Here is a 13,085-nt window from a genome sequence, read left to right as displayed (position 1 = left end):
TTCAGTACACTGCTTTTTAACATCTAATCACATTCAAATAGGAACTTCATAATAAATATTTATGAAGACAGTAGCTCATGATTTTTGAGATTATTTCTATTAAGAGCAACATAATGACTGTCATTTTTGGTTTCTGTATGAAATCTGACAAGAAAATTCTTCAGGTATGACTGAAGATATTGTAAATTGCTGTCAAGTATAAATCCAATCGCATTTGGGTATATAGGTCTTAAAATAATGATCGGGATTGTTTAGAGTAAAATTATACTCTGGTGAACTGAACAGCTTATTCTACTTTGTACCTTGTTTTCTTTTGCATAGCTACGAGGAGTGATTTGAAATAGTGAAATAACCCCAAATCCATGGAAGAGTGGATAGTTTCTGGAATGATTTGGTGCAAATCTGTGGTGCAACAGACTGAAGCAGTAACTGATCTGTAGCGCAGTCCATAGACTTTTATGGATGTTGTTGGTTGCAGGCAGTGTTGTTTCTCCTGTTCAGAGCTGACTGCATCTCCCATTCAGCCTTCCCCATCATGTCTAGGGGTACTGGTTCTTCAAGACATGATTTATGACCTTCTGCAAGTTCTGTGGGAAATAGGTCAGTAATCTAGTACTTTTTTACAGACTTGTGCCTGAATTGTTTCTTGAAGAACACTTAAAATTAAGGGAAGAAAAATTCTTTAGTATGATCCTAAAATGTCTTGTCATAAAAATCCTTGGGCTTTGGTTAAAAATAACAGGCTGGCCAGATTGTACTTACAGAGACATCTGTGGAGACTTGAGATAGATGCATGTCAACCAAATCAGAAGTAGCACAGAGGAAGATGCTCTGCCAGTGGTGTTTCTCAGTTCCACAGGGCAGAAGGCCAATGTGTATGTCCATGCAGAGGGCTTTAGAGCTGCCAGTTCCTGTCCAGAACCCTCTTCTACACCCTGGTCAGTCCTTTTGGAGCTGAGCATAAGCTTAACGGGAATAAACCTAGCATGAGGGCATGGGGAGAACAAGTGAGCAGAGAGCTGGGAAAGGGGAAACTTCCCTCTCAACCATGAAGCAGGACAGTCCATGTGACAAATGCCTTTTTGTCCCAGAGCTCACCCACCCCTCACCCGTGTTGTCCACCCCCAGACACCTCCTGCCAGTGCTTCACTTCAGTGTCCCTTCCTGCTCCCCATGGTCCTCAGGAACTAAGCCCGTGGCTCCTCAGCAACAGCTGGACAGGGTCCCAGGACCTCACGGACATCCCTGCTTGTCCACAGTGACACCCATGGGGGCAAAAAGTCATAGGAGTTGAAGAGTCAGCATCTGCAGTGCTGAGTTGTTTGATTTCTTTTACAGCAGTGCTCATTCCCATGGCTTCAGTCTGTCCTGCAGCCCAAAATAGCTGTAAGGCCATGCACGTCGTGTATGTGGCAAAATAGCACCTCACCCTGCTTGTGCCCAGACCAAGAAGCTTTTCTGCAGAATGAGGATGCTTGAGCATGGCTGCAAGCTGCAACAGGCTGTCTGCACTCAGCAGCCACAGAGGTGGTCAGTTTTGTGCTCCCAAATGACAATTTTTACCAAATTTTGTGTTAGTCAAGAACTGTGAGTGCAGGAGCCTGACGATATTGTCACTTTAATCAACAAAGTGTGACTGAGAAGTCCTCTGAAAATCATCATCTCCTTACACAGGCACTTGGCGACCAGTTAATTTTCATTATTCCAAGTTTCAGAGCCTGACATCTGTTATCTATTTTCCGTTTGGATTGCAGATGAAAAATCTGCACTGTTTACAAACTCCTGGACATGCAGTGCCTCATCTAAACACAGAAACTTCAGTACTTTCAGTCTCTCAAGGCTGTTCACTTGCCCTCTGGAGGCAATTATTGCATCTTTTAATTTCTCTGTTTCTTTCCTCTTACAATATGGATTAAAATATTTACTCTAATACAAATATTTGAAGAAATGTAGTTCTCCTGAAGTCTGGGAGTCGCAAAATCAACAAATGAGGGAGAAGTCTGAAGTGAATGACAGAATGAAACCTCACATGTTACAGCAAAGACATAATTACAACTGACTTTAGAGTATAATGTTTCACCTTATAAAAACCAAAAGGCAGTTGCAATTTTCCTTGGTCCTTTCAAGATAAGAAGAAAAGAAAATTACAAACACTTCACTGAAGAATAATAATGAAATTAGGCAGTCATCAAGAACATATAATTAGAAATTATCAAGAAAACACACTTAGAGAGACAGAAGTTCAAGCAAGCTTCTTGCAAGATAAAATGTTAGTGTTCTTAATTATAAGCTGCAGTATCAGTAAGTTGTTGACCCAAAATACTAGAAAAATCCACTGTTTACTATCCACTTCTCCATGACTCATACGGCACATTATCTTCTAGGAACATGCAATGAACACACCAGATTTTCTCAGTATCAATTATATGTATATCCCTGTGGAAGACTGGGACAACATCTATGAGAAGAGTAGTCAGATGGTCAGATATAGGCCATATATAAACTTCTTTTCCATTTTTTCCCAGACTTATTTTTAACAAATTTCTATCTCCTTCCAATCCAGTTTTGTAAAGACTTCAGCAGCATACCACATGTTCAGTATTTCAGAGATCATGGGCAAGGGTATCTGATTTTCACCATTAGTCTAATCTTTTCAGTGCTCATTGCACCTTCGGGGGAATCCACGCTTCCTGCTCACCCAAATCTTCTTGCAAGATTTTCCTTGCATGGTCCCTGACTGGATGTAAATATGTCAAAATGGGACCTCTGTGTTTGAGACTGGATCAATAAAACCATTTCATGCATTAATGCATTGTAAGGGGGTAATGCAACTGCTCGATGTCCTGCTTCATCAGAAGGGAATACTTGACTTCTAAGACTGTTGCGAGGTAGGTCCCATCTCCTGAGCGCCCCTCATTATGGAAATGCTAGCAAAGGCCAACGTCACAGCTGTATCTCTTCTGTCCTGCAGGTGCTAGAGCTGATACAGGGGGAGGGGGGGCTTGGGATGGCTTTTCCCTTTTATGAGGTGACTGGGGAGTGAAGTGATGGTGAGGGCCAAGACGCACCTTGCACTGCCTTTTTTTCTGTGGTCAGGCTTGTTCTAAGACAGTTTTCAGCCTTCTGGAAGGACCATGTGTGTTAATGTGGAGGAGTCAGCGCTCATTCCCTTGAGATCACATATTAAAAGAAATTTAAAAACAAAGCAGATGTATCTTGGCTCAGATATTCTGAATCATTTCATTAAGCTTGAAAAGTTTGAACAAAATATTTTGCTATTTTGGCACCAGCTATTTTGGCACTTCTGATTCCATTAAGAAGCTTGATAATTTGACTTCTTATCCAGATGCATGGAAAAAAAAAAAAAAAAAAAAAAAGTCCAGATACAGTATCAAAACTACCATGTGTAAGAAGATTAGATTTTGACCATCCCTACTGAATACAGCATTCGATGGAAAAAATAAAGTGTCATTTCTGTGCTGCCCCAAGAGACTGCAACTCCTTTGCAACAAATCTCCATAGCAATAACCCCTATTATCTGAGCTCTGGACTTTCTGCTTGTTTAGATTTCCAGAGTTTTCATACATGACCTTTTTCCCATCTCTCTCATGCCAAAAATGCCTGCTAGGATCCTCCTCTCTGTGTCACACTTCTGTCTGCAGCTGGGATCATCCTAGTTGAGGTCCTGTTGCCTTTGCACATGAGCAGGGGAATAGTGGGCTCAGCAAAGTGTAACTGGTACTACATGGCACTGCCAGATCCTTGGTTTTCACCTGTGAAAATTCAAGGCAAAGTTTAATAGCTGTATAGCAATGAGCTGTATTTAAGCAGTGACCTACAAGATGAAAGGCTCCATAGCCCGTTACTGATTTCCTGAATCATCTAGCCCATTCATGATGCAAGAAATTCTTGCAGCTTTTTAACATCAGCAGAAGCTGTTGGAGTCAAAAGCCCTTAACCACATAGTGCAGTAACACAAGAACTGGGTAAGTCACACAGTATTTTTCTTCCAGTGTTTGTCTGTCTGGCAAAAGCTCCACATACATTTGGTTTCTGTGCTGTACCTTGGTTATCCAAACTTCCCACATGCTAGACACATCCTCCTTCTGATTTGGCTGTGACAGCTTTTATTGAGCTCTCTCTACCACCTTTATAGATCGTTACATAGCCAGATATATGTGAATCCCTTTACTCCAGTCACCAATATCACAAAGCCTCTCCCTCAGAAAGAATAACTTGGTAGTTAAAAAAATGACAAAAACGCACAACTTCATCACACACTCACAATTTATTCTTGCTGTTGCTGTAGAGCTGTACGGGGGAAGCAGTCTGGTGCCCTGGAGTTCAAATTTACATCAGTGTATTCAAGATGTCTGAGCTCTTGAGAGCATTTGCTGGTACAGTGAATTAAATTTAGAGCTTTGCAAATCCAGCTTTGGATTTAGATTTGTGAGATTCACCTTTGACCTAGCTTTAGATGGAGATTTGGGTGCCTGTCTTCTGCAAATATGTGGGCAGTTCTCATTTTGTACTACTTTTAAGCACACTGAAAAGATATAATTTCTGTGAGGAATACTTTACCTCCGAGTTACCATTTCAGGCTATGGCATCAGCTTATGTCTATGTCCCCTCTTTTCTGTAAGATCAGGCTTTAAGGTGTCTGTGATAAGAATAATTTCAGCTGAATAGCCTTGATGCAAACAGAAAACTGGGAGAAAACCATCAAAAATTGGTGTGTCGTAGACAAAGATCTGAGTAAGTGGATTAATGTATAGACTCCATGTAAACCGTAATAGACAGCTGTTCAAACAGAAACATAAGCATGGCTTGTCAGGGAAGATCAGTTTGCACTGTGATGGTTTTGGGGGTTTCCATTTCTTTCCTGAGGACAGGGGAAGGTAAAACTGAGGAGAGAAGTTCTGGATGTCCAGAAAGATATTGGAAAACACTGTTTCATGAAAGACCTTCCTGGAATGTTTAACAATTAAGAACTGAACGCAACCTTGTGACAAGAGATGCACTCACAGGCCAGATGAAACCAAGAGAACCTCTCAGTGTTCTGTATGTGACCAACACCCTCTGGCTAGTCCTTCCTCCCTGTAATTAGCACACAGACATGGGCATCGATGTCAAAAGCTGCATCTCTTTCCTAATCTGGTTTCTAAATACTCTGCCATCTCAGCCATCCAGACTTCCTGTGCTAATAGTTGCCATGACAGTAATTCTCTCTTTGATCCCTTTTTGGGGACATCCTTCCATCTGCAGCAGTGATTACACTGGTCACAGACTCCTGCTGAGCGCTGTCTGTCTGCTAAAAGGAAAATGGAAAATAAAACGGAAAGCCAGCCAAGGTCCTTGCTATATTCAATGCAGAGTAACACTATACACATGCAAAAATAAATAAATAAATAGATAAATAAATAAATAAATTTAAATATTATAAAACAAAATAACATAAAACAAACCAAAATAAAATAAAATAAAAATACTAGAAGATAATTCTGCCCTTGTAAAAAAAGACAAGAATGATAATGTAATTTTTCAGATTGTATCTGCATCACAGACTGTGAACAATAAATTCATCTTGTTGTATCTAAGAGGAATGAAGGTGAATTAGCAGCCTCTGATCTTGATTTGAGGAGAAACCCCTTGGGCTAAACCTAAAAAAGACATGTACTGACTGTGAATTTCTGACATTAGGAGCTACAAGGCACCTCCTCGAGAAGACCAGAGCTTGTCAGCCACTAACACCTATATGCTTTGTGCCCATCCTGGCCACCCCACTGCCCTCCAGCCACAGGACAGGATTCAGCATGGCCTCGGTGCTCCATGAACAGACAGGCATATCCCTTGCACCACTACTGTGGCCTTTTTTGGATTCATCTGCCATCAACTCAGTCTGAGGGGAGATCCTGAGCACCAGCAGGTCCCAGTGGTGGCTTTGTGGCTGTGCTGAGCAGCAACAGGCACTTGCAGCAGAGGAAGGGGACTGGACATTGTCCATGTCTTTGCTCAAAACCCATAGCCCTGTCATGTGGACCTCTCACCCCTCCTTATACGGTCTTTTCTCTATCATTGCTTTGCCTACACATTGTCGCACTGGTGTTATATAATATTCTCTATATATTGTTATATTAAAATACCATAATTATAGGCTCCAGGTCAGGCTGCATTTAAACAAAAAACACTGCAGTGATTGCCAGTATCTCCAGTGGTGCTTTCCCATGCACTTTTACTCTGCAGTGTACTATCTGCATATGCTGGGGAAAGACTGCAGGAGAAGGTGGTAATTAAGACCCTGGTGATACATTTTGATAACTTTATCGCAGTTAGAGAGTTCTGTGGATTTGATTTAGTTAAAGATCTGGACCTGGTTCAGCCAGAAAACAAGACAGGAAAAGGGAAGAACAAAAAAGTGTGTGAAAAGAACAACTCACCGAAATTATATCCTTCTCCACCTATGACATACAAAGGGACAATGCCAAATTTGGAACCAGGCTCCCCTTGCCTCTTTCTCCCTTTCCCTAAGTCAATGTGAAAGCATGTCCCCCCAGCCCCAGGCAGGAATGCAGAACTGCAAAGGATATGGAAAGCATTCAGTGGGCTGGTCCAAATGGAAAATTGGAAGAGATGCAAACACTCACTGTGATTCCCAGGCATTACAAACTCATGGACACACATACAAGTGGAGGTAGAAAGATAGATTTTGGCATGCTGAAGGGTGCAGATGTCTGTTTGGGCTTCCTAATTCTACCAAAAGCTCTGCTGCTTTCAAACCTGTGTCTTCCATGTCTCTGCTCCTTTCCCTTGTGTTTTTTCTGCCCTTCTTGTTGATGTAAATACCCTATCAAGGGAGAGGGAAAAGACTCACAGAAGGTTGTAACTGCAGCTTGTCCCTCTCTGGACTTGGGACTTCCTTCTGTCTTTCTCTTCCACCGCATGTTTCCATGAGGGTTTGCATACCCAGGGCTGTCTTTGCTTCCAAGCTTAGTGGTATAAAAGAAAGCCCACAAGGAAATCTCCTAATCAGAACTTGCTGAGAAGAGAACTCAAAGGAGAGGATGATGTAGTGCACATAAAAATTGTGGAACTGAATAAAGAATCAAGAATGCGTTTTGAATCTCCTGATCACCATCTAAAATGCCAAGAGCAATATGAAGTAAAGCAACAAATGTGAAAATGAGAGGAAGCAAAGTACATTTTCCTTTCTTCCCAATAGACTCTGTTCTGGACTCTTCAGTGACAGTCTGTTAATTTTCTGTGTGTTTTGGCATCAGAAATCTTATGAACACACAGAGACATATATTCTGCAGAACCTTAAAGCTTAGTTTTAATGTTAAAAAGTCAAGGGCTTTCACATCAACAGCTCTTTGTACACACAGTAAAAATACAGATATTTTAAAATGCCATTAAAGCTCAAGCTATTACCATCCCCATGTGGATTCCTCACAGTGAAGCAGAAATGCACTCATCATCACACATCCATGCTGGTTGAATCATCTTGCCAGAGGGAACTTCTGGAGACCACTATGGATTCACACAAGATGGGACAGACACAGTGTCTCTGCTGGGTTTTGAACTGTCACTGAGCCACCCCCTCCCTTTACCAAGTGTCACACGTTCTGTTTTTCTGGCATTCTACTGCCAAAGTTTAAACAAGATCCCTGAGAGCTCCCTCTTTACTCCCTGAGGTTTGAACTGGGGGCTTGGCCCTGCTTGAGATAGGCTGGAGCCTTCTCCAGAGTTCTTCTTCTTCTTCATTGCTTTGGCTCAGACATCCTACAGGCTCTCAGGCTTTCCCTCTGCCTCCCCCTCTGCATTCATTTATTGGCTTCCCTGAGAGGGAGTAAGTCCTTATGTCTGTGCTCTTTTGTTTCTTTATTTGCTCTGCTGATCTGTACACGATTTCCCTTTGTTTGCTGAAGCGTTTTCTGCTCTTCTCAAAGCTTGCCTGCTGAGCTGATGCCACCACCTGTGGAGCTTGGCCACCCCCCAACCCCCCACCCCCCCTCCATTCCCACATGGTGCAGAAAAGGGCAGCCCGATGCTGGAGCCGGGTGGCAGTGGACCGGCCTCCATCTGCTGCCGTGGCTCTTGTGAGGCTCAGAGAGCAGTTCTTCCCACAGCCAGACCTGCTGTCTGCTCTGCACCTGGGGACGAGGATGGTGTCGCCCAGCGTGCCAGCCCCAGGCACAGCTCACCATGCCTTAGTTACCAGGCTTCCACAAGCCTCCCTCAAGTGCTATGGAGAGCATGCTGTACCTGTGCTGAGCAGAGGAGAAAGCCAGCATGACTCGGGATAGCAGGGCACTCGGGAGCAGTGCAGCCAGCGGAGACATGTGTTGACTGTAAGAAATGAAGACTTGCAGAGATGATAGGAGGAAACCTTTGCCTCTTCCAGAGAGCTGTCTTTGCCCTGGATACCTCATGGGGAGGGTGATGCAACCCATAGTTATGTTGCAGAAATACCCGAAGACCTCACTCAAGTTCAGACTGATACTTGTCATGGCTCACTAGCAATCTGAGGACGGCAATGAATAGGCCTGCAGTCAAACACACCTTTCCCAGACTTACCTTTGTTTGCTGTTTTGCTTGGTAGTCTGACATCTCTTCCTGGCTACATTTAGCATTTAGACATGTTTGTAAAGGCTGATTGTTTTTATATCTTATCATCTGGCCTTGAAATGGAATAAGATTGACTCTTAACCTCACAGAGCAACCTGGGGAGAAACTTTTGTGCATAGAGACCACTGTGAAAGAACAGGCAGAGATCAGAGCTTCTTTGGGAAAACAAAGGTATTATATTCTTCAAATTTTGAAATAAATTAATTTATTTCAAATCACCACAAAAAGAGAAATTCATAAGAATGAGCAGAACTAGAAGCCCTGTGTTTTTTTTCCATTCAATACCCCAAAGTAAAGCAGGTGACTTCTCATTCACCAGTAGCTAGCTACAAGGCAGTCATCAATACCTATCAGGCAGCACAGGATGGGATGCTGTGGTGGGCAGAGGTGGGAAGCTCCACGAAGAGCTTCCCTCCCCCCGAGGCAGGTGGGACTCTCCACTCAGGCTGCATGGCTGCCTTTTTGAGGGCTGAAGTCCTATGGCCCGGAGCCCATCACAGAGGGCTTTTGGAAGGACAAACAGCCTCTTCCACGTGTCATTACTTCAGGCAGTTTGCACAGAAGTTGGCTTTTGCTTCAGCAACTAAAGGTAGGAAGACAACTGTCAAAGTAGAAATATAGTCAAGAGTAAATACAAGTAATTTCCAATCTGGGCAGTGCCATGTTTGCCTATTTTTCATATATGTGAAGCAGGTGAGTTTTCTGCTTTCCTTATCACCTAAAAAAACCTGTGTTCAAAAAGCTGCTTCCAGCCTTCTAAGTCTCACAAAAATATTTGTTTCATCCCGTTTTCTGGCCTTTTTTATTACCTGCTTTCTACAGAGACATTTTACAGATGTCCTGCTGCCTGTTTCCCTATATGAAATCCCACATACAAAAACACCTTAATAGGAGCTGGACTGTAGTATGTGCTTATTTACTAGAAAGCCAATCCTTGAAAAAAGTAGTCATGACTTTCAGCTACTGCAAAATGTGTCTTCAGCTCTGCCACTTAGTAAGCTTGCCTGTTCAACCTGTGAAGCTGAGCGTGCTTCAGGGACCGTCAGACCTGCTCAATAAACTATGCTGATCTTTTCATCTTCTCAATTTCCTGAGTCATCCCAGCTCTGTAACTCAGCTGCCATATGGAATCCCGCTTTGTAATACAATCTGAAACACACTTTCAGCTCATAAATGTGTTTGTGTTTAGAACTACAAAGGACACTTCCTGGCTGTTTAGTAGGAGTTTTTGGTTGGTTGGTTGCTGGCTTGTGTTTTTTTTTGTTTGTTTGTTTGGTTGTTTTTTTTTTTTGTTTGATTTGTGGTTTTTTTTTAATTATTTTTAAATGTATATATTTGTGAATTAAAATGTCAAGCCACTTGGCATGTTATTGTCTTCATATCAGTTTGATTCTCTTTCTTATGAATAGTAATGAAAGTGCTGCTTTAAATAGAATGCGGATCCTGACCCTCAGTTAGAAATTATTTTTAATCTCCTATTTTCTAGATAGTGCTTTGCTGAATATATTTCCCTGATACTTTTAAGAGAAATTTTAAAATCTTTAAGATGTGTGTTACTGCATCACACTGTGAGTTTAAAAAAACAAAAAACAAAAAACAAAAAAAAACAACAAAAAAACCCCAAACAAACAAAAAAAAAAAAAAAACAAAACCCCAAACCTGGCTAGTAATGTGTCTCATTCTCAATATTGTTGTTATACTTTTTTTTTTGCATCTTCCAGCAACACTGGAATGTTGTTTTTCATTAGTTAACTATAGCTGCATATTGGTGCCTTCAGAGGGGGGTGGGAGACCACATCTGCGGTGCGTGCATATCTTTGTAATTTTGTAGCTTGGACTTCAGTGAATAATTTGAAAATTGCACATACATAAGGCTGGCTTACACTGTTTCTTTTTCAAAAACATTTCAGGACTTTCTAAGTCTCAGCTCTGAAAGGCTCAATTTATTTTCTCTCTTTTGTTGTATACCTCAGAGGTCATGGAAAATGGAGAAGGGAAAACTCAGTGCAGGCTGAGCTAGCCCGTATGGTACACAGGACAAAGCAAGATATTAAAAACTTGACTTGTAATAGTGCAAGGAGTCCAAGGGGGTGTTTCTGCTGCCCCCCCGTCCAGCTTTGGCTGTAGCTTGCTGGGGCTGAGGCAATACTGCAGCGGAACACAGGACTGAGTGCTGATGCCACCTGGTCAGAGGCTTCCAGCCAGCCTTGGGACTGCCTGGGTGATGTCAGAGACATGTGCCAAGGACTCTCAGCCCTTGTCTGCCATAAAAATAGACCCAGAACAGACAATACCTACCCTGTGGTCAGGCAGCAGGGAGTACTGCAGGACTGGGAAGCTATGCAGAGAAACCCCTGAGTAACAGAAATGCTGTCCCACGCCCATCCTTGCTGGCCTAGGAGGGGGATGATGTTGGGCTGGAGCAGAGGAGGCAGAGATGTGCCCAGTGGTGATTTCCCCAGATTTTGAGGAGCAACCATTTCTTTTCTAGGTGGCTGCATTGCTTTTCCTCCTCTGAGATGATGCCAGCACCTTGCTTCTGTCTGTCACCTCTGACCAACCGGCCAGGTTGCTGTGGGGAGCAAATGAGGCTCCCATAGATCTACAGTTGGTCTGGAGGTTTTCCAGAAAATCAGAGGGGATATACTGTGAGCAAGGGGGGTGTGCAAGGATCTAGGGTCTCTCAGCACCAGCGACTGGGAGCAGGCACATGGGTGGGAGTGAAACAGGTGCTGCTCTTCAGGGGTCCTTCTGACCCCATCCTGCCCTGGTGCCTGTGGCTCCCCGCAGCTGTGGGTGCCATGGCACATCATGGAGGTGTGGGGCTTCTGCAGCACAGATGTGGTGCTACGCCGCCTTGGACCCACAAAGCATGGAAGGACATCAAAAGAGCATATGCCTCAGCAACAGCTCTTTCCAGCAGCCAGCTGTCCTGCCTGCTCAGGGCCATATGCACACTCAGCCCTCCAGGCCCTTCTGGAAAGGAGCTTTATTTGAATCAGGACGGGCTAGGCACAATGGTGCAGCCTGCTCTCCTGGCACACCACTTGATGCAGCCTCGCTGCCCGTGTCTTTGTACACGATGAATAATTAGATCAGAGCAAGGGATACAGCATTGCAAATTGTTAGGAGGGGGTTCATTTGCACCTTGGAGTCAGCACAGAGGAAGAGAGCTGATGTGGTCAGAGGTGAGGAGAGGTTTGCACGTAAAGAGAGGTTAAATGAAATGCTTTCAGCCTGGAAAAGAAGGAGAGAGGTGGTGTGACAGAGGCCTCTGAAATAGCAGAGAAGGAGAATAGGGATCACTTACTTTGTTGTGGCTCATAGCACAAGTACTAAGTGGCACAAAGGAAGAACAAAAACCCCAGAGCAAATCCCCTTTCAGCCAACACAGAGTCAAACCCTGAAACCCATTGTTGGAGGATAATCTGCCAAAAAGCATAAATAGAGTGAAATAGTGTTAGACAAAAGAGACAGCAAGCAAAAACCATGCAATCTTAATCTCGGGAGGTCTTTAAACTCTCAGATACTAGGGACAGGCACTCTACTGTTTATACTTTTGTAAGCATCCAGTACTGTTAGAAACAAAGCAGTGAACAAAATAGGTCTGTGGACTGATTCAGTACAGCTATTTAGCTGGCATATTCACAGAACAGTTGTGAGATTTTTATTATTTGTTAAGAATTATTTTATATTTCCAAATCATGATTTTTGCAAATGTATATAAAGGCACTAATTTACTACCATAAAAAATGAACTATGATCATGCATTTGAAATCGTTGTGAAGTTAATGAGGAAGAAGTCTATTCCTCATTATAAGTCTATCAGAGTGAGATGAGAAGAAAACAAACAAAAATGCAAAAGGGTCTAAATCCCGAGGAGGTAAATAACACCAGGGGTTTTTTATTCTTGATGAACAAGTAATGCTATTTGAATGCAGTTAGGATAACAATCCCAAAAATGTCATAGAGTAGGAAATAATCAGTTTTTCTCCAGATTATTTCTTATTCCTGAACTGCAGTTTTGAAGATCCAAAACCTGGGAAGATGGGAAGCAGATATAAGGGTGAGCTGGTCAGTTGGTTGACAGGTGACACAGTTTCCAATGGTTTGTCACACTGAAGGAATGGAAAGCGTCCTGGAGAGTTGTGTGAGTTTTGAACAGAGGGAAAAGATCTGCAATTGTGCAAAAGTAGTGGAAGTCCTGCACAATTGGGGAAGACTTTAATTAATTCCTGTGAGCTGAAGCTGAAACAGCTATCGAGGCTTAGTTTATAGGTGACATTTTTAAGCTGTTTTCTTCATTTGTAGATTATTCACTAGTGGCAAATGAATTTGAAGCCACACAGGAGGTAGGGACTAGTAGTCAACTGGGTACTACATTAGACAGCTCCAGCTGCTATGTAATGGTCATGTTAGGTAAAAGCACTAAATAAATTTACCTGGAATATGTTCTGGTT

Source organism: Tyto alba, unplaced genomic scaffold (genome assembly GCF_018691265.1).
Source record: "Tyto alba isolate M040663 unplaced genomic scaffold, T.alba_DEE_v4.0 Super-Scaffold_42, whole genome shotgun sequence".
NCBI classification, from domain to species: domain Eukaryota; kingdom Metazoa; phylum Chordata; class Aves; order Strigiformes; family Tytonidae; genus Tyto; species Tyto alba.
This window is presented reverse-complemented; position numbering follows the sequence as displayed.